Source organism: Cheilinus undulatus, linkage group 5, assembly GCF_018320785.1.
Source record: "Cheilinus undulatus linkage group 5, ASM1832078v1, whole genome shotgun sequence".
NCBI classification, from domain to species: Eukaryota; Metazoa; Chordata; class Actinopteri; order Labriformes; family Labridae; genus Cheilinus; species Cheilinus undulatus.
This window is the reverse complement of record NC_054869.1, coordinates 24,756,580-24,774,670: the sequence shown is the minus strand read 5'-3', so window position 1 is coordinate 24,774,670 and position 18,091 is coordinate 24,756,580. Positions and strand designations below refer to the sequence as shown.

Genomic DNA, 18,091 nt, shown 5'->3' with positions numbered 1-18,091 from the left:
TTTGGCATATTTCAGATTTGAAAAATATTGGAACTTCTGTGGTTTGAAAATTGCAGCAGGTCATATTGCGATTTAAACTAATTTGCGATTAATTGCCCAGCCCTACCCTACAGTCCATTTTTGTGATGTTTTATCTCACCATACCTCCTCTGCTCTTTTGTTTTTAGAGAATGGTTAAAAAAGAGAGAATATCCAGTGAGTGTCAGTTCTCTGACTGAAAATGCCTTATTAATGGCAGAGGTTAGAAGAGAAAGACTAGACAAGTTCTAGTTAATAGAAAGTAACTCAAATAACCACTTACTACAACCAAGGTATTTAGAAGAGCATCTCTGAATTCACATAATGTCAAACCTTGAGGCAGATGGGCTACAGCAGCAGGGGACCACACCGGGTGCCACTTCTATCAGCTAAGAAGAGGAAGTTAAGACTACATGTGGAACAGGCTTAGCAAAATTGAGCAAAAGAAAATCAGGACAATGTTGTCTGTTCTGATTAGTCTTGATTTGTTGGGTCAGATTTTGGCGTAAGTAACAAGAAAGCCCTTTGGACCTCAAACAAAGCGTAGCATATCGCAAGTCACTTTGATCATCTTTCTTCCCCGTTCCAGTTGAACTTTAGCATGGTTCAGATTGTCCTGAACCATGTCAAAATGCGATGGTTGATGCCATGTTAAGAAGCTAATTAGAATTTAAATGAGCAACAGATGGGCCTAATAAAAGATGGATGAGTATGTTTATGTCTTAATATGTGATCAAGTAAAAACAAAACACAAACACGTGAAAGCTCATCAACTCTTTCTCCTCCCTTCAGATGATTCTGTGGACTGGCTTCTTCGTTGCCACTGCTCCTCCCCGCCTCCACACTGTCGCTGTGATGGATTTTTCTTCTTCTTCTTTTTTTTTTCTTTTTTTTCTATAGTTTTCCTCTCCTGTTGTCCACATCACCTGGATTCCTTGGGTCTCACTCGTCAAGTCCACTTTGCTCAGGAATGGCGTCAGGAATCAATCAATCGATCATCCTCTGACTCTCTTTCTTTTTCTCTTTCTCTCTGAGGTGGGGGAGGGGGAAGGGGGGGGAGGATGATTATTCACATCACAGCTTACAGTTTGGGGAAGGGGGGCGTGATTTTGTGTTTTAAGCCAAGATAAACAATTTGTGTGTGTGTCTCAAAGGCGTTTGGCTCTGGCTATTCCTATTCAAGACCTTCTCTGTCCGGTCGAATGGCAGTGATAGATTAGCTGTTGTGTTTTTCGGTGCCGCTGTTGTGGTTATAACTCTGCCTACATTGCACAAACAACTACTTATTACTTATAAGAATCATCTATCATAAATTTAGGAAGTCTTTGAAATTTTCTAACCTCTGTCGCACTGTTACATGGGATGCCTTGATCTCTATCTTTATTCTTTCTAGGAAAAAGGTAAAATCCCAAATTGATTTATGCAATGAAATCACATTATAAGCCAGTTAGTTTGCATGACACATGCCATCACTTGGTATTGATGAGGATCTAGACTTTAACCAAGACCTTGTTCTTTGGTTTGTACCACACACACAAAGGCCCAAATGCAAATATACACATATAAATATAAAGATGATTATAATGATATATACATTTATATACAGCCCAAAGAGTCTTAACATATAATAAAGGCAGGGGTAATGATAGAAGGTAAATCGGATGATTTTTTAACCTTTTTCTCTGTATTATAAACAAAAGAGGCCCGTTTTTATTTCCCATCAGCTTCAGTAAGATGTCAGTTTGTGAATAAATGCATATAAATCGCAAGGTTTCCCAATCAGTGTCTGCCTTAGCCATGAGAAACTAAAAGGAAAAGTCTGTTTATATCATACAAGTCTGTATGTACAGTAAGATATGTTCATAAAGGGTAAAATTAACTTTGCAGGACAAGAATTCAGTCATCACATGGATCCTGTTTGTCTGGAGGAAGTGTTGTCAGGACTCCCTCTGTCCTGTTTCATGTTTTTTTTCTTCTTCTCCTCCAGTTTCTTGTTAAACTCTCGCCTTGTTAAAAAAAAAAAAAACTGTGCCCTTTGCATGACTGTTAAAAGCTCTGTATACAAAGACGACCATGTTAAAGTGCCACATGCGCCGGGCTGGTCTGACAGGGGGAGCGCCCAGGCTCTTTCTGTTCCACCTTTAGTGGTATATCACACATAACGATCTCATGGTGCTTTTGGTTTCCTGTCTTCAGCTTCAAGCTCACCTTTTTTTTTTTTTGCTTGTTTGTTTTTTTTGTTTTGGTTTTGATCATTGAAGTGTACAGATTCAAGTCCCCTTGTTTCAGCTCGAACTGCTGCATGCTGACATCATCTTATGGTTGCAAATAGGCCAACAACTATTAATCATCTGTATTTAAAGCAATCAAAATATAAATAACATGTTCCCCAACCTGAGAAAGAATTCAGACAGTACTCAAAATGTAACAGATTATTTTTTTCCTATTCATGCCTTTGCTTTAAATCCACTTTTTGACACCAAGGACAAACATTTGGTGCATTTAATTACCATCAGACATCTGCATTGCCGTTCAAAAAGAACTGTGCTGAAGTAAAACCATATCTGAATTATTGTCAGTTAACTGCTAGCAATTGACTGTTGAATTAATTTTAAAGGAGAGGATTTCTGACTTTAAATATTATATATGTTGAGACAGATAAGCCAGAAGCAGCCAGCTTCATCAAACTGTCCCTCAATCTTAGTATCACTGCAGCATCCAATGACTGTCATTTAATTTTTACAACAAGGCCTCAAATATACCAACTTTCATCGTTCACATAGCATCTTCCAAGGAAATGTTTTAAAAAAAAATAGTATTTAAGACATAAAGCATCTTTACATAAAATAAAGTCAAAAACTACCTAAAGCTATTGTTTATGAATCTCTCTGCAGGCACTTAAAGTAGATATTTGAATCTTAAACAATTTTTGCAACTATTGAGCTGCTTAGGCTAATTATTCATTCTCCATAAATAGTAATGGTTGTGATTAAGGTGTTAGCTAAACAAGATTTTTATGTTTCTGTCACATGTAATGTAACCCTAAACTCAATGTTTTATTCTTTGAATACATTCAAAATTGTGTTTCAGTTGTACAAATGTCGCTCTGTCAAATGTAATCGCAGCAGACTGAGCTACAGACCACTGTATAACTTCATGTTCTTTCTTTAGTTTGAGCTAAATAATGTTGACTCAGACTGAGTGGGAAAGCAGGGGCTCACGGAGCGCTCTAATGTTTCGCTATTAAGCCATAATGGGTCAGTCAGTAAGCCTGCTGCACCTCTGACCACACCCAACAGTGATGTCATGAGTGCTCATCTACATCACTGCAGCCAAGTAAGAATTTAAACCACAGAAAGATCCTGATGTAAGGATGGTACTTTGCTCTTTAAGATTAACCTGTAGTTAACTAAGAAAGCTAGCTCACCTGCTGATGTAAATGAATTATTTTTTTGGTAAATCTTAGACGGTTTTCTCCTAAGAGATATATAATTTGGTACTAATTGTAAGTAAATCAGAGGTGATGTTCAATAGGGCTAAAACAAATAATCACCATTTTTGTTTAATGTGGAAATTACTCAAATTTTATCATCCATGTCAAAAAAAAAAATAAGGCTGGAAAACTTCATTACAAATTCCACGATCTTTACCATAAGCCTTTTTAACCCTAGTTTCAGAGATAGTATGATAGCAGTTAAAAGTTTATCATGGAACAAGCTGTAACCAGCATGTGTTGAGTGTTTATCCCAGACAAATTAAATTAAACTTCAACGTATATTTTTTGTTTGTTTCATATGATTGATTTTTTTTACCTTGTCTTGTGCCCTTTCATTTGATCCACTCCCATTAAGCTATTTCAAATAATTGTATAAATCAGTAAACAGATGGCCAGATGAACAAGCAAACACAAGTGGAAAATAAAACATACTCTGAAAATTGGGTTTAGGGTTTTCAAAGTCATTGCTGAATTAGTATGAACTAAATTCAGTATGAATTCATTTAAAGACATTCCTCTAAAAGTGATGCAGCTCATTCATTTTAGTTAACTATCTCAGAGTCAACTGTCTGAATAATTAGTAAGAAATTCCACAGTGCTTTCAAGGGAAGTTTTCAGGAAAAAATAGATGCAAATAGACCTATAAAAGTTGAATCTTTATCAGAAAACAGACCAAATCTCTAAAGCATAACTAACGGTTTTTGCACATCAGTTTCCTCACACTCTCTACGTACACCCGTCTGTCTCTCACATACGATTATTAAATGCACTTGCTTCTACAGTAGTGGGATAGATGGGAGTTGTAATCCGAGGTGCCTGCCGGGACTTGACTTACCTGTAGATAGACTTTTTGGGGGGTTTAGTTGGAACATTTAGGGCACTGGAAAACCTTACTGGGATTAGTTGTATAAAAAAGCTTCTGCTGAGTTCTTTGTGCAACCTGTCTGTTTGTGCCTTTTTTGATAGTCTTGATATCCAAGATTTTGATGTGCAGCTTTTGTTTAGTCGGGAATCCGTTGTAATCGCAGTATACGCTCTTTAAAAATGAACACAATCAAGTCTGTGGGCTCGGGCGGGATCGCGGGTGGGTATCCTTATCTTTCAGTTAATGTAAATTTTAAAGAGATTTGTTGCCACAGCTGTGTGATTTGTGACTGTATTGAAAAGATGAAAAGCAAACATTTATATTTTTTGCGTTACCCTTTTTCCTTGAGCCTATTTTTTTTTTCTTTTTTGGATGTTTTTGTGCAGATATTTTTATTGTAAAATGAATGTTATGTTTCTATCAGACACTAATCTTGTTTGAGTTGTCTCCAGTGGAACTTCTTCACTCTGTATGTTTTGATCAGTATAAATCTTTAATTGTGTAGTTTAACATTTCTGAAAGAGATAAAAATGAATAAAAAACAAGTAAGATCCTTGGTTGTACGTTAAAGGTTCCTGTTCAGCCTGCCATAGAAACTGTTTGAAATGATCGGTCAGTTTTCTTTTGCTGTCGTTTGGAGGATTCAACTTGAACGAGGCATTTCTCTGCTACGATTAAAAGATTGACTGCCACTTAGAAAAGTCTGTTTTTTTTAAGCTTATCTTTTCTGTTTTGAAACTCTGCCATGTCATTTAAATATTCGTTCATTAAAACTCTGTACTTTCATTAACATCTCTGAGCTGTCTTTATCAGAGACACGACTGGCATGTTCACAACAGTAAGCATTAGAGACAACTTCTATACCTGCTGTCTGCATCTATCCTTACATACAAGAGTGCAAAATAAAAGTTTCATGGAGCGACACAGTATACAATTAAATGTGTTTAATGAAATGAGTGAAAATTCTTAATAAAAATGCTGTATTATTCCAAAAACACCATGCGTCTCTTTTCTTGTCTACCACATTTTGTTATTGGTTCCATTTACAGGTGCATCTTAAAAAATCATTGCATCAAGTAAAAGCTCATTTTCCCAGTGGTTTACTTCTGAAAGTTAAATTTCAATAAATTCTAGATTTATCTGTTACAAAGTGAAACTTTTTAATTTTTTTTGTTTTAATCTTGATGATTACAGCTTAAAACTCATGAAATCTAAACTTTACCATCTCAAAATATTAGAATATGGATTGTGGAAAAGTCCAATTTGCAAAGGTTTCCTGAGCCTCCATTTTCTTATTCTGCTTCAGTACGCACAACCAAAATTATAGGGAAAACTGCTGACTTGACATTTGTCCATAGGATGACCACTGACACCCTTCACAGGGAGGGTAAGCCCCAGAAGGGCATTGTCAAAAGGGCAGGCCGTTCTAAGAGACTGTATCAAAGCATATTCATGGAAATTGACTGGAGGGGAAAGTGGGGTAAGAAAAAGTGCTCAAACAGGGATGAGCAGCTTTCAGAGGATTATCAAACTAAGCTAATTCAAAAACCTCAGGGAGCTTCACAAAGAGTTGAGCGAGGCTGGAGTCAGTGGATCAAGTGCCACTACACAGACAGGTCCAGGAAATGGGCAAAGTGTTGTGTTCTTTGTGTCAAGCCTATCCTGGACCACATTGTAGTGAGTCCTGCAAGTTAAAAGTCCATGTTGAAACTGGATGGATAAAACTCAGTAAGCAAACTAAGGAAGGAATTAAGTTGTATTATGATGTGTTCAAGGTCAGCTATGTAAAATGACTTAGTTGAAGATAAATAAAATATGATGTGTTAAAGAAAAGAAGCTTTTGGCTTTGACAAGAATTTAAATTCAGTTTTTGTTGAAACAGATTGTTGTCTCATCTTTCCACCAAATAACAGAAAAGTATGGATTTATCAGTGATGAATTAGATTGTTTAGGAGTATCATTAAGGGTATAAATAACATACTGCCATTAGGCGGTATACTGCCCCCTAATGTGGTGGAGTCTGACATACTTTCATCTATAATCGAGTGCCCCCAGGCGATTGTATACTTGGACAAGGATAAAAATCCAGTTGAATGGCCTTCTTACCTGCCTGAGACGGATGTTGTACATGACAAGAAGAGAGACAGGTTATTTTAAGTTAAATACTTCTAACCATAAATCGTAGCCTCTTACTTTTTATCCTCTTGATGCAGGCCAGGGTGCTGTTCAAATGACACTATCCTTGTCTTCGTAGCTCCTACAGAAGCTTTTCTAGTGAGCCTGGAACTTGGGTTACTTTCCAAGGTATCTAAAGATTAAATCCAGACCAGTATATCCAATAATGAATGTCTCTTTATCCATTTTAATCCATATTTTGATAATGCCTGCCACCATTTTTTCATCCCACAGTTCTTTGCGATTGAACTTGACAACCAATAACAGGTCGTGTCATGCTTTGTCAGACTGCACATGTCTAACTGTGCAAATCCTATCCTGAATAGCTTATAATGAAGAGAGAGAAAGACAGACAGTGATGTGGCCCTCTGTGTCACTGCAGTCAGGAACTGCTTTGAATAATGGCACAAATAGAGCCAATACAAATAAGCGCAAGGGCTTTTTCGTTGATGTTTTGAGAAGCGTTTTTCACTGAATGATTTTTTTTTTTTTTTTTTTTCACTTTTTGGTCTTCAAGACATGGGAGAACAACCATGCTTGACTTAACATTGCATGTAAACATACTGAATTCCAGATCAGAAATACACAGATCCATATAAAATAGAAACATTGCATATCCAGTAATCACAAAGAAATTGCTACAGGCCGGGGGGGGATGGAAACCACTGCCCTGTAAAATAGACCACTGACTGTATAATTACATACACAGATGCTGCCTCAGTCTCTGTGTTTACAGGAGCAAACGTAAAGGCGGCTGCCATCTTGGAAAGGGCCAGTCGTGCCTCCTAACGAGTCTATGATGACAAGAGGGCCATCCATGATTAAAACATTCTGTTTAAAACTGTTAATTTTTGGTATAAATGTTGCGCATGTATGAGCCAGGTCATTGCTCAGTGCTCCATTTTTGTAAGATTGCACAAAATCCACATTCATTTATTTTCTCCCTTTCTACCTCTCTCTGTTACTTAGTGCCTTGATGATCAGTTGATTTTGGGCTTTCACTGTTAAAGTACTAAACCAGGCAGATCTAAACCTTTTATGAACCAAGCATCTCACAGCTGCCAAACTTTACATCTCCTCTTGTTCAGCTCATCAGTGTCCAAGTCCAGCTCCTCTGATGACCACCCTGCATCACATCCTGAATCCCTCTTCACATCCAACACCACCAGTGTCCTTGTAAGGAGGGTTTCCTATCCTGTTGTTGGCCTTTGAAATCATGGCAACATCACAACAGATATTGCACATTTCTTATTCTTTCATATGACTGAACAATAAATAATCATGAAGTCTCTCCTGATTGAAGTAAAATTCTAGATTTTCTCCCCTCTCAAATTCTTTATCATGCTGTTATATCTTTGTAATAATTGTCCTATAAAACATACAATGCATCATTTTTGTTACATAGTTAATCTGTGGGACGATGAAAATCTTCATTATGTCCACTTTCCCCACAGGGTCAAATGGGCATGCTCCAATTTTCAAGTTTAGTTTTTATTTTGTAGTGTTTTTTATTTTTGTAGAAGTGACCTCTTCTACCTCTGGGTTCAGTTTTATTCCCAAATATTTCAAACCTTTTGAGAAACATTTCAAATTTGGAGTAAAGAATGCAAGTTTGAGATACTATAGCCTCTAATACATGCCAGCTTTGAAACCAGATACTTTTGGGTATACTTCAGTATCTTTTTACAACACTGATATAGAGCTGGACTCTTTGGACACCAGTTTAGCTGAGTTGGTAGCAAGGTTATTATAGATGACTAAAACTAACTAAATAACTAAAACTAAAATTCCAAAATCATTTTAGTTGACTAAAACTAAATTAAAACTAAGCTTTACCAAAAAACGAAAACTAACTAAAACTGTATAGTGTCACAATACTAACTAAAATTAAATAAAAATACAAACAAAATTCTCTTAGTTTTAGTCTTTGACACAACCATACTGACTGGCACCTACACCCAAGTCTGGGGAGTGTAAAATGGCCTGAATTGATTGGTTAAGACTTTGCAAAATGGTAGTTTTATGTCTGGGGTTGTATTCAAGCATCATTTTAAATAAACAAAATGATAAGTGAAGAGAATCCTGTTTGAATGTGTTTTTTGAAAAAGTATGATGTTCACTCAGCCCTGACATGTATTTATAAAAACTAAAACTATCTCTAAAACAATTTTAAGAAAGATGAAACCAAACTGATTGTGAGATCCTTCATCATACAGCAAGATAATGATCCAAAGAACACTGCGAAAACAACAATGGAGTTCATCAGGGGCAAGAAGTGGAGGGTTTTAGACTGGCCAACTTAAACCTGTGAGATCATACATTTTACCTGCTAAAGAGGAAACTCAAGGGAGTAACCCCCAAAAACAAACAATTGAAAGAGGCTGCAGTGAAAGCCTGGAAAATATGATTCAAGTTAACAAGGTGAAAGATTAGAAAATAAAGGCCTACACAAAGAACAACCTCAAAAGAGCTATGACCTACAGGTTGGAAATATTTGTCTTTTCACATGTACTGCCATCAAATGCTGCAATTTCTTCTTATTTTTTCGCACATTTGAAGCTGTTGAATAGCAAGGAAATTTAAAAGTTATGCCACGATGGAGCTGTTTCTATCCAAATCAGTCAGTTGGTACAGGTATGTGACTTTTAACTCTGAAGACAACTTTTTTAAAAATTATGTCATAACAAATAAAGCAATGTGTCCTCATGTTCCTAAGGTTGAGTTATAACACTCAAGCTGTATTGCAGGTGCATGGTCCCACCTTTAGGGGACGCTGTTGTATTGGCCAATCAAATGTACTGCAGCGTGTCCTTGATCTTCTCAGCAGCCTGATTCATAAATTAGTGCCATTCACATCCATAGCTGGCAAGCTTGAACAAGGTCATAGTTTAATGATTTTTTTTACTCTGAAATAGAAATTCCACTGTTTCAGGATAACATATTTTCTATGCAGTCCTTAAAGATCACAATTATCCCTAAATTGCAAATCCGATTTAATTGCTCTGCTAACGCGACAAATATTACAACAAATGTATAGCTAGGTAGATAATAAAGACCGTGATAGTAGATTAAAAACGGTGATGCCTTCGTTTACTGAACGATGAAAATTCAATAAAAACATGAATCAAATTGTTTAAAATAGCATAAAACGGGGTAAATATATTGATCCTACCCATGAGTTTTGTAAACACCATGACAAAACACTAAAAAGCGATTCAAATCATCAATCAACTTAATCGATTTTGGGGGGGTTTGTTTACCTGCCCGTCTTGACCACGTGCTTGCAATGCGGTCACGCATGCGCTCCGTGGTGTGTTGGCTTTCGGCACGCGTCCGTTTCGGCAGCGCGCACAGCTAAAAACAAGCTCCAGCCCCACGAGCGCGCTGTCAAGTGTATGGCCTCATGTTGATTGGCTGTGGAGTCAAGCCCCGCCCTTTCCCACAGCTGACTGGCCAGACGGGGATCCATCTGTTCGCTGATTGGACGCTATTTGTAGAACCGGCTGTGTAGCTAGGCTACTGTTACCTTCAGGTACATCTCGAAAAAGCAACTTTTAGTAGACAAAGGCTCGTGCTTTCATTTGTTTGGTCAAAAGAAAAAAACAGTAGTGTCATCCTGTTGACTTTGTGTTTCATCATTAGGAGGCTGTAAGAGCCAAGGCAAAAGTAAAGGATAATTATGAAAGCAGAAAGTAGCTTTAATAATGTACTGACGTGATAAACGGTAGCCTACTAGCAGCTGCTCTGCGGTGTCAAGAGTTCTGCCTTTACATCCAAGGAAAACAATTTACTAAAGAAAAATAGGCTAAAATCATCGTGTGACAAATGGGCTAGTGTTCATCTTCTTCAGACTAAGAAGCAAAACAGCAAAGAAAACAACATTTCAACCCTGATCAATTGAAATCTTACAACCGATATGAAATTGTGTTTTTGTTTGAATCAATAGCAACTGTGAAGGCTACGTGAGCAGCCTTTTGCACCTGTCTTGTTACATTTTGATTTGTCCTTTTTTACATAAACCAAACCTGAGAAGCATCTCAAGGAACACCAAAACCTAAAGAAAACCACATGTGGCTGATAGCCACAGCAACAAGTAAGTTTGAGCTTTGTTTTATACACTGTTTAGAGTTATGTTTGAGTTTTGCGTGATGTCTCTGATACCTGTTGACGTTTCCTTGAGATTCATGTATTGATAAGCTGGCCAGAATATTAGTTTTCCTCTTGATGATGGCTGGAATATGTTGAGACATGTTCCATGTCGTTCTCCTAGTAGGCTAAACACACAAATCTCCTATTTCCAACGACACGCAAATGCATCAGCGGTGGATGAAATAAAACACCACTTTTCTGCACTTCAACTATGAGTTTGACACCGAAATCAACTCGCACAATTGTCCCTAATGAAAGTAAAAGCACTGTTAACCTGGTCAGACAGTCTTCTTCGACAGGCGAGGCTTTCTGGTCGTGTATGTGCATTATTCAGAGCGCGCTGCGCATCACAGAGCTAATTAGGATTTCAGTATAAATAAGGCCGCAGTCGGGACAGCTCGGCCTGTCCTGCCGCTGATGTCGGAGAGCTGAAAGAGTAGTTAGAGGTTAAAACGCTTCAAAAAGCTACAAGCTGCTCCATCATGCACACACTCTGACCCGCCTCGCGGATGGGACTCTTTGCAAGCCGGACCTACGGAGAAATCCCGCAGATTTCACGCTTTACCGCCAACAGTATTTTGCTTATGACGATCCAGCGAGGAGATCTGATGTTTTCGGAGACTTTTTAATGGCACTCGGCTCCAGCTTGACACCCTGCTGCCACATTTATGGGACGGTGAATGTGTCTTTATTTTTTATTTAATTTTAGCTGACATCCAGACTCCAGCAGCTCCTGCGGGGACACAGAGCTCCTCTCCGGGTTGTTTTGGTTTCCGATGGGGGGAAGGCGAAGTGTTTTTGGGGTAAGTGCAGAGCCAGTGACCTGGTGGAGGACACGCATGTGTGTTTCACTTGTACCTCATCAATAACTGTGATGCTGCTTAAAGAGTGAGTCAGTGCTGTGAATTACTTTCAGATTCCATGAGTTATTTTGTGTAGGATTCGTGATGCACCAAGGGATTTGTAGTTTATCTATATTTATATCTCGCTTAAATTCATCATAGGATTAGGCTGCTTGTGTCGGATGCACGCAAAGCCTTTAGACTTTGTAATGCATGAGAACACTCTGACATTTGGTAAAGAAGCTTTTGATATTTGCATGAAATGAAACGGAGACTGTGATATGTGTGGCGTGGTTGTGATAATTTTAAGTTTACTGTGTCCCACTTCCGAAGGGTTTATATAATAATCAGTCTACGAAAACACTGTAGGTCTAAGACAGCACTCTAATACTGTAGCTTCATTTAACGTCTCCTTTCTTTAATCAGACGTTTTGTTATCTGATCGCGTTGCATTCAAGACCATAACACCCTGACGTGCAGCTCCATTCAGCTGATCGTTTGCGCTATCTCTATTATGATCGTCATCAAGTGCGCGCATCTTTGGCTGCAGATCTCGGTCAGTGTTTTTAGAGGGGGGGGGGGGTTATGATGCCACGTGAACAAGCGACGAAAACACAGTGAAAGGCTAGATTTCATAACGCTCACGCGCACACAGCCTGCACCTCTGAAAGGAGCTGCAGTGTGCAATGTTGTGTTTACACGCATCCTTATAGTTAAGCAACACTTTTGACAGTTTCAACGTATTGCAACACAACGGTGTTCACGCTGAGCTGTCAGAGTTTATTTCAATGAAATGCAGCTCAGGAATGATTTAAAAAAAACATAATCCATGAACTGTTGTTGCTGTGATGAAGCCGAGGCGCGTGCTCGGCATCAGGACAAATGAGGGCAGCCTGCTGTTTGAGGCTGAATGCTACTACATTCATGTCTTTGAAGGCTTTTTAAGTACATTTATATTTAATGGCATCATTCATAACCGTAGACCCGTGCAATATCAAGCAATTATCTCACATAAACAGTGCAGCAGGAGAAAGGAGGAGGAGTAGGACTGCTGACGGGAGTGATCATGCTGCTCTTTGTTTTGTTTTCTGGTCAGAAATAAGAGTAGAAATGAAAATCAGCTGTGCCTCACGCGCCAAAGCTCAAGACATGGGCTACTCGAGGGACCTATTGATCTGTTTCCTAAATTAACTTACAGGGCCAGGCTTGTTTTGCCTCAAAACCTCAGCGAGTTCTATTTTTCCCCACTGAAAGTGTATTCTGTTGTTCTCATTGCTCTTAGGCATTTCATTCTTTCAAGCGTTTTCGACCCTTATAGTGTGATTGATGATTGTAGTGTTTGACAGCTTTATTAGAAGTGACAGGCTCATTTGAATAAACTAAATAATGTATCTTAAACAATTCAAAGACTGGTATGCTTAGATATACAATAATTTAACGATGAATTTATGTGGAAAAATATACAGAAAACGAGCAGAAATCAAACATAGCATTGACCTCATTTAAATCCAAGAAGCTTGACGTTAAACCAAAGCATGACCGGCAGGAATTATGATTTTTTATAACAGGAAAAAAAAAATCAGTAAAATTCATATTCTCGTCTTGTATTTATTTACACATCCGGGTGTCCGCGCGCTCCCTCCTTCCCTCTAAGGCGCGTTCATGCCGCATGGGAAATAATCTTCCCAGCAATAACTAAACAATAACCGTCAGATGTATTGTCGTGATACTCATATATATCATGTTGCCTTTGCTACTTTTAATGAATAACACATAGCTTGGTCGCACTTGGATGCAGAAACTTTCCATGTAATGCATTTGTAGCAGGAATTTACTACAGCTAAAGAAATAGCAATATACCTTTTTTTTTGTAGTTGAAACAAAAATATCTGGCTTCTTGTTCAATTCCCTGAAGAGTTGTGTTTTTTTCTTCTCAAAATGAACAATTTGCAATCTCAATCAAAACATGTGAAGAACATTATTCAGTATAAACATCATCGACACATCTAAAGTATAATAATATAACAACAATAAAATTTTGATTATAAACTCTTTATGAACAAGTGTTTTGTAAAGCTGGGGTTAAAGGAGATGAAAACAAAAATAAAGATTTGCCTTTTGTTTATTTTGCCTGTTTTGTATAGATAACCAATTATAGAAGTTTTAAGCACAACACTGATTTATATCATGCATAAATACGATTGTAGTTACTCAAAAAACTGTTACTAATTAAACTGAAAACGTCTCCTAAGAGAATGGAATCCGTCACTGAGTGCACTGAAGAAATAATAGAAAGAATAAAAAAACAGATTTTCTCAGCTAAGTACCACTCAAAACCTGGTTTCCATCTTTCCCACGGGATCCTGAAGGCAACGCTGTCACCCGTTGGCCAGCCCGCTTGTCAGTCCTGAGTACATCTCCCTCCCACGTGGTGACGTTTCCGCACCAAAGTAACGAGGCCAGTCCATTACGCACACAAAAGGCACAACAAAAGCCCGTGTTGGGAAAAATGAGATCCGTCAGCACCCAAAGGGCACAACAATAAGTTCCCATCTGGCAGCATCACCCATGGACCAAAGTCTGGGACGACGACAATCATTTATTTAACTAGAAAAAACAACATCTCTGTCTTTCTCCAGCAAGCAGTTTTCAGCCAAGCTGCGTTTTGCTCAGATCTGATCCAGGTGGTGAGTACAGCAGCAGGGAACTGTTTACCTAAACATGAAATAACAGAAATGTTAGAAAAGCAGAAAACGTGTTCCTAGTGCCGTGCTGGATTCACAGGTTGCATCAGGCTCGGAAAAAAACAAACACTAAAAACAGCCAGCACAGCGACACTGTTGCATCTGAGCTGGCGTCGTGCTCTTTGTTGGGGATAAACACATTTAGAAGAGGATATGGAGGGGAAAAAAGCGACGATTGGGCTTGCAGAAGCTTGTTGTGTGACGATTAATTCAGTTAGAATATGGATATGACTGTAAAAAGGCATGTTGTGTTGTTAGATTGTAGCTTTTTGGCAAGATTCAGTGGAGTCCTTTGTCTGGACACTTCTTCCTGTTAGTGGTTACCAGAGACGCACTGTGTGCTCTGTCTTTGTTTTCACTTTGTTTAGTTTGAATATCAGCTGTTCCTGCCATGTTACCTGTGGGCTTCACAGATAAATCATTTATATTTAGTTTGATCTTTGTTTACCTTCGAGATACTGCATTTTAAAGCAACAATTTTTGGCTGTCACCATGGGATGAGGAAGACTGAAACAAAGGAGGTGGGAACTTTCAAGTGAGGAAATGACTTTGTAGCATCAAATACATCTTTCTAAGTGTCTACAGGTATAAAAGTTGATACAGTTTTACCTAAACAATAAAATGACACTTGGAAAGTGACCAAAAATGTGACCATGTGCTGTCAAATGTCTTTAAGACAATAACTTTCTTTACAGAGAATTAAGAAAGACATCTTTGATGATTTACTTGCCCTTATTTGGCTTTTATAAGGACAAAGGAAGGTGTATGCGTCATGTCTTGCTGTTAGTGCATGAGTGTGTATTGGACAAGGCAGGGGGCTGGGGGGGGGGGTTATTACATGCAAATAACAGCATGCCATTGTCTGTGTGTTGATGACAACCTCACCTGTAAAAGGATGCACTCTTCAAAGCTGATTTAATCACTAATGTTGATAACGCTGAAGTGTGACACACTTATTGTTGAAGGCTGTGTATGTGTTTACCTTTCCCCTGTGCACGTGCAGCTGAGGTTAAACTAGGCTAATTCAGAGAGGGGATTTGGTCCTTTACATGCAGGGATTAAACCTCAGGCACCTGTGCGGATTATACAGTATGTATGTAAATATGGCTCGTCTGGGGCCACTGGGTCGAGATGCCTGTTGTCACCTCTGCATCTTCCAAGCCATGTAAAGACCGTGTGTGTTCATACAGATATGTGTGTGCTTGCAGAGCAGTCATGCTGAACGTCACGGCTGCTTCCTGTTGAGTCGCGGAAGCTCCTTTGTTTTCTCGTCTGGCTGCTGGCTGCTGTCTCGGCACTGCTCTTCCTGTTGCAGCACATTGAGCTCGACTGGAAACTTCTGGAGCTGCTGAAGCTCGTTCTCTTTGTGCTCTAGCACTCAGGGATGCAGGAGGCTTATTGTTGTCATTTTGTGACAAGGTGCAATCTGTTGTTAAGGGGTGTTGTTGGTAACTGTGGCTTTTGAGCTCGAGGGCTGTCCTGTACATTGTGTATCTTAGACAAAGACTTTTTTCCAAAGACAACAGGTAGTGTTTTTTTTTTCTCATTTCAGCACTGAAAATACCAGCCAAAAGATGAAAATAAAACAATGACAGTCATTTATACTGTCTCTTCTTTGTCAGAAGATATGGATAACCTGTAGAAGAAGTAACAGATTAAAAAAATGGTTTTTAGAGAGCATAATTTGTGAAGGACATAAAAACACTGCAAACCAAGCACTAGCTCTAACACTGCTTTTTACTTCTGGTGTCTGGATGATGGGAAAAAAGATGTGAACAGAAAAGGCCTTTTAGTAGATATAAGAAGTCTAAACAACTTTAATGCATAGGATAAATTGCACCACCTATAGGCTGTTAAATTTTTATCAACAACAAAAGACTTCAAAGTCCCGCCTCCACTGTTTGACTGACGTGTGATGCACAGCAACTGCACAACCATTTACTTCCTTTCACAAGGGGAGAGAGTCATCACTTCTTTGAATTTAGTAGAGGTATAGTCATAAAGCAAACCAAGTTTACCTCAATAATCACAACCTCTGTAACTACCAGGAACTATTTGAAGCAAACTGATTCTACCAAAAGAGTGAACTAATGTTAAAACTTTTACATGCCTAAATATTAGGGTAATGTAACAACATTTTACAAAGATAACACAACACTCTAAAGTTACATTTTGCTAATTGTATGTCTAGTAAGTAAGTTGGGTTAGTATTATTGAATAATCCTGTCTCATTCAAAATATTATTTACATTATTAACTCTTAAAAGCACATTATGTTATGCTACATTTGGATGCTGCAGTGACTTCCGGTTTACTTTGTTCATTCCTCCTAATTGGGCAGTTTCCTCCCAACTAGTTTTGGCATTGGCTGGCTTGAAGTCATTACTGCTTTTGTCCTGATAAAGTAAATCACTGTTATGAATCTGGAGTTTACAAAGAATGTAGAAAGGACAGTGCAACAAAATCCAACTGCAGAAGATAATTAAAGTAAAATAAAAAGTATGAGTTAATATGGTATGTATGAATCAAGAGGGAAACCACTGTTATGGTCTACCTATTAACAATTAAAAACATATCTTAAGTTTGCCTGGGTAAAGCCTTCTACAGACTGTGAAGTTTTAGCAATCATCTGAGTTTCTGGCATGCTACACTGTGTGACATGAATCTCATAAGACATCAAGTTTGATGTGGGCAGACTGCACGATGAAAACTCCCACTAAACGCCACAGTCTGAATCACCCACTGCCAATGCCGTGGTAAATAATGAAGCAAAGCAACAACAAAGCCATTGTAATTGTAGCATTCATATGCTTAGAAAAACATCTGAGATCAAGAGTTTTCTCCTTGTTGGAATTCTACAAACTTCTGCTTTTTGGCATTGTCTCCATTCTAAGGCTAACTTGTTTGTTTGTTGGCACCAATGTCACGTTTATTGTCGTGGCATTTCTTGCTGCATTCCTATTGGTAGGTTAGTCGATGTAGGTCATAGCAGGAGCCACATTGTGAGATGGTCATCCTAAACTTCTGGCACGCTCAGAATATTATCTGATTCTTTGGCCACAAAACCATGACGACGGCCGTTTGCCACCCTGTCTCTAAACCAAAATCTGACCAAAGTTGGCTGCTAGTTTGTTAAAAGTTTGGCATTTAGCTGCCAAACAGTCAGATGTATTTTTAAGGATGGGTTATGACCAAAAAAAGCTAACTTGAATTCCACAGCATGTCCCAAATTTAATACTTATGTTAGTACACTTTATTACAATACACTAAAGTCTAGTACAGTGCACGTAATTACAGCGGGTTAGCATAGACTCAAATTGTGCGCTGGTCTTTTGTACTTACAGGAAGTTACTACAGTTTAACCGCCCCTGTTTTTTTTTTTTTCCTACTTCTTTTTTCTGCTTGTTTTAACATAAGCAAAATTTGTCAGCAATTTTCACTCACTATTAAAATCATATAACTTGTATTTTATGTTTACATTATTCACTTTAATAAAATGACCTTATTTTGTTGCTCATAAATGTTGATAGCAAGCAGATGCTACGGTTAGCTAGCATGCAGTACAATATCGTTACATCAACAATATGGTGTTTATTGAGGGTGTGAAATGCCCAGTGTGAGTTCCACACTCAGTTCTTGGACAGTTCTGAGTGAGGGACTAATACTGTTTTTTCAAGGCTGATATTGATGTAGATTACTAGTAGCATGAAACTTATAACTGATATCTGGAATTGATATGAATTTGTTATAGCAAACAAAATGTACTTAATGTGGTGAAAATAAAACTGTATGTTAAAAATAAT

At 38.2% G+C, this 18,091-nt stretch overlaps 2 protein-coding genes across 3 annotated transcripts in view; both read left to right on the top strand.

Moving 5' to 3' along the window:
• Positions 1-5,377, top strand: part of mapk1 (mitogen-activated protein kinase 1) — a 47,232-nt gene extending 41,855 nt beyond the window's left edge. The window contains exon 9 of the mRNA XM_041787113.1: positions 811-5,377. The gene's annotated coding sequence lies outside the window, so the exon portion shown is untranslated. The remainder of the gene's footprint in view (positions 1-810) is intronic.
• Positions 5,378-11,025: 5,648 nt separating this feature from the next.
• ypel1 (yippee-like 1) overlaps positions 11,026-18,091 on the top strand; it is a 46,682-nt gene continuing 39,616 nt past the window's right edge. Inside the window, exon 1 of one of the 2 annotated variants that reach the window (XM_041787319.1) lies at positions 11,026-11,506. The gene's annotated coding sequence lies outside the window, so the exon portion shown is untranslated. Of the gene's footprint in view, positions 11,507-13,996; positions 14,233-18,091 lie in introns of those variants that run through there. The other variant, XM_041787318.1, reaches the window with a different exon arrangement.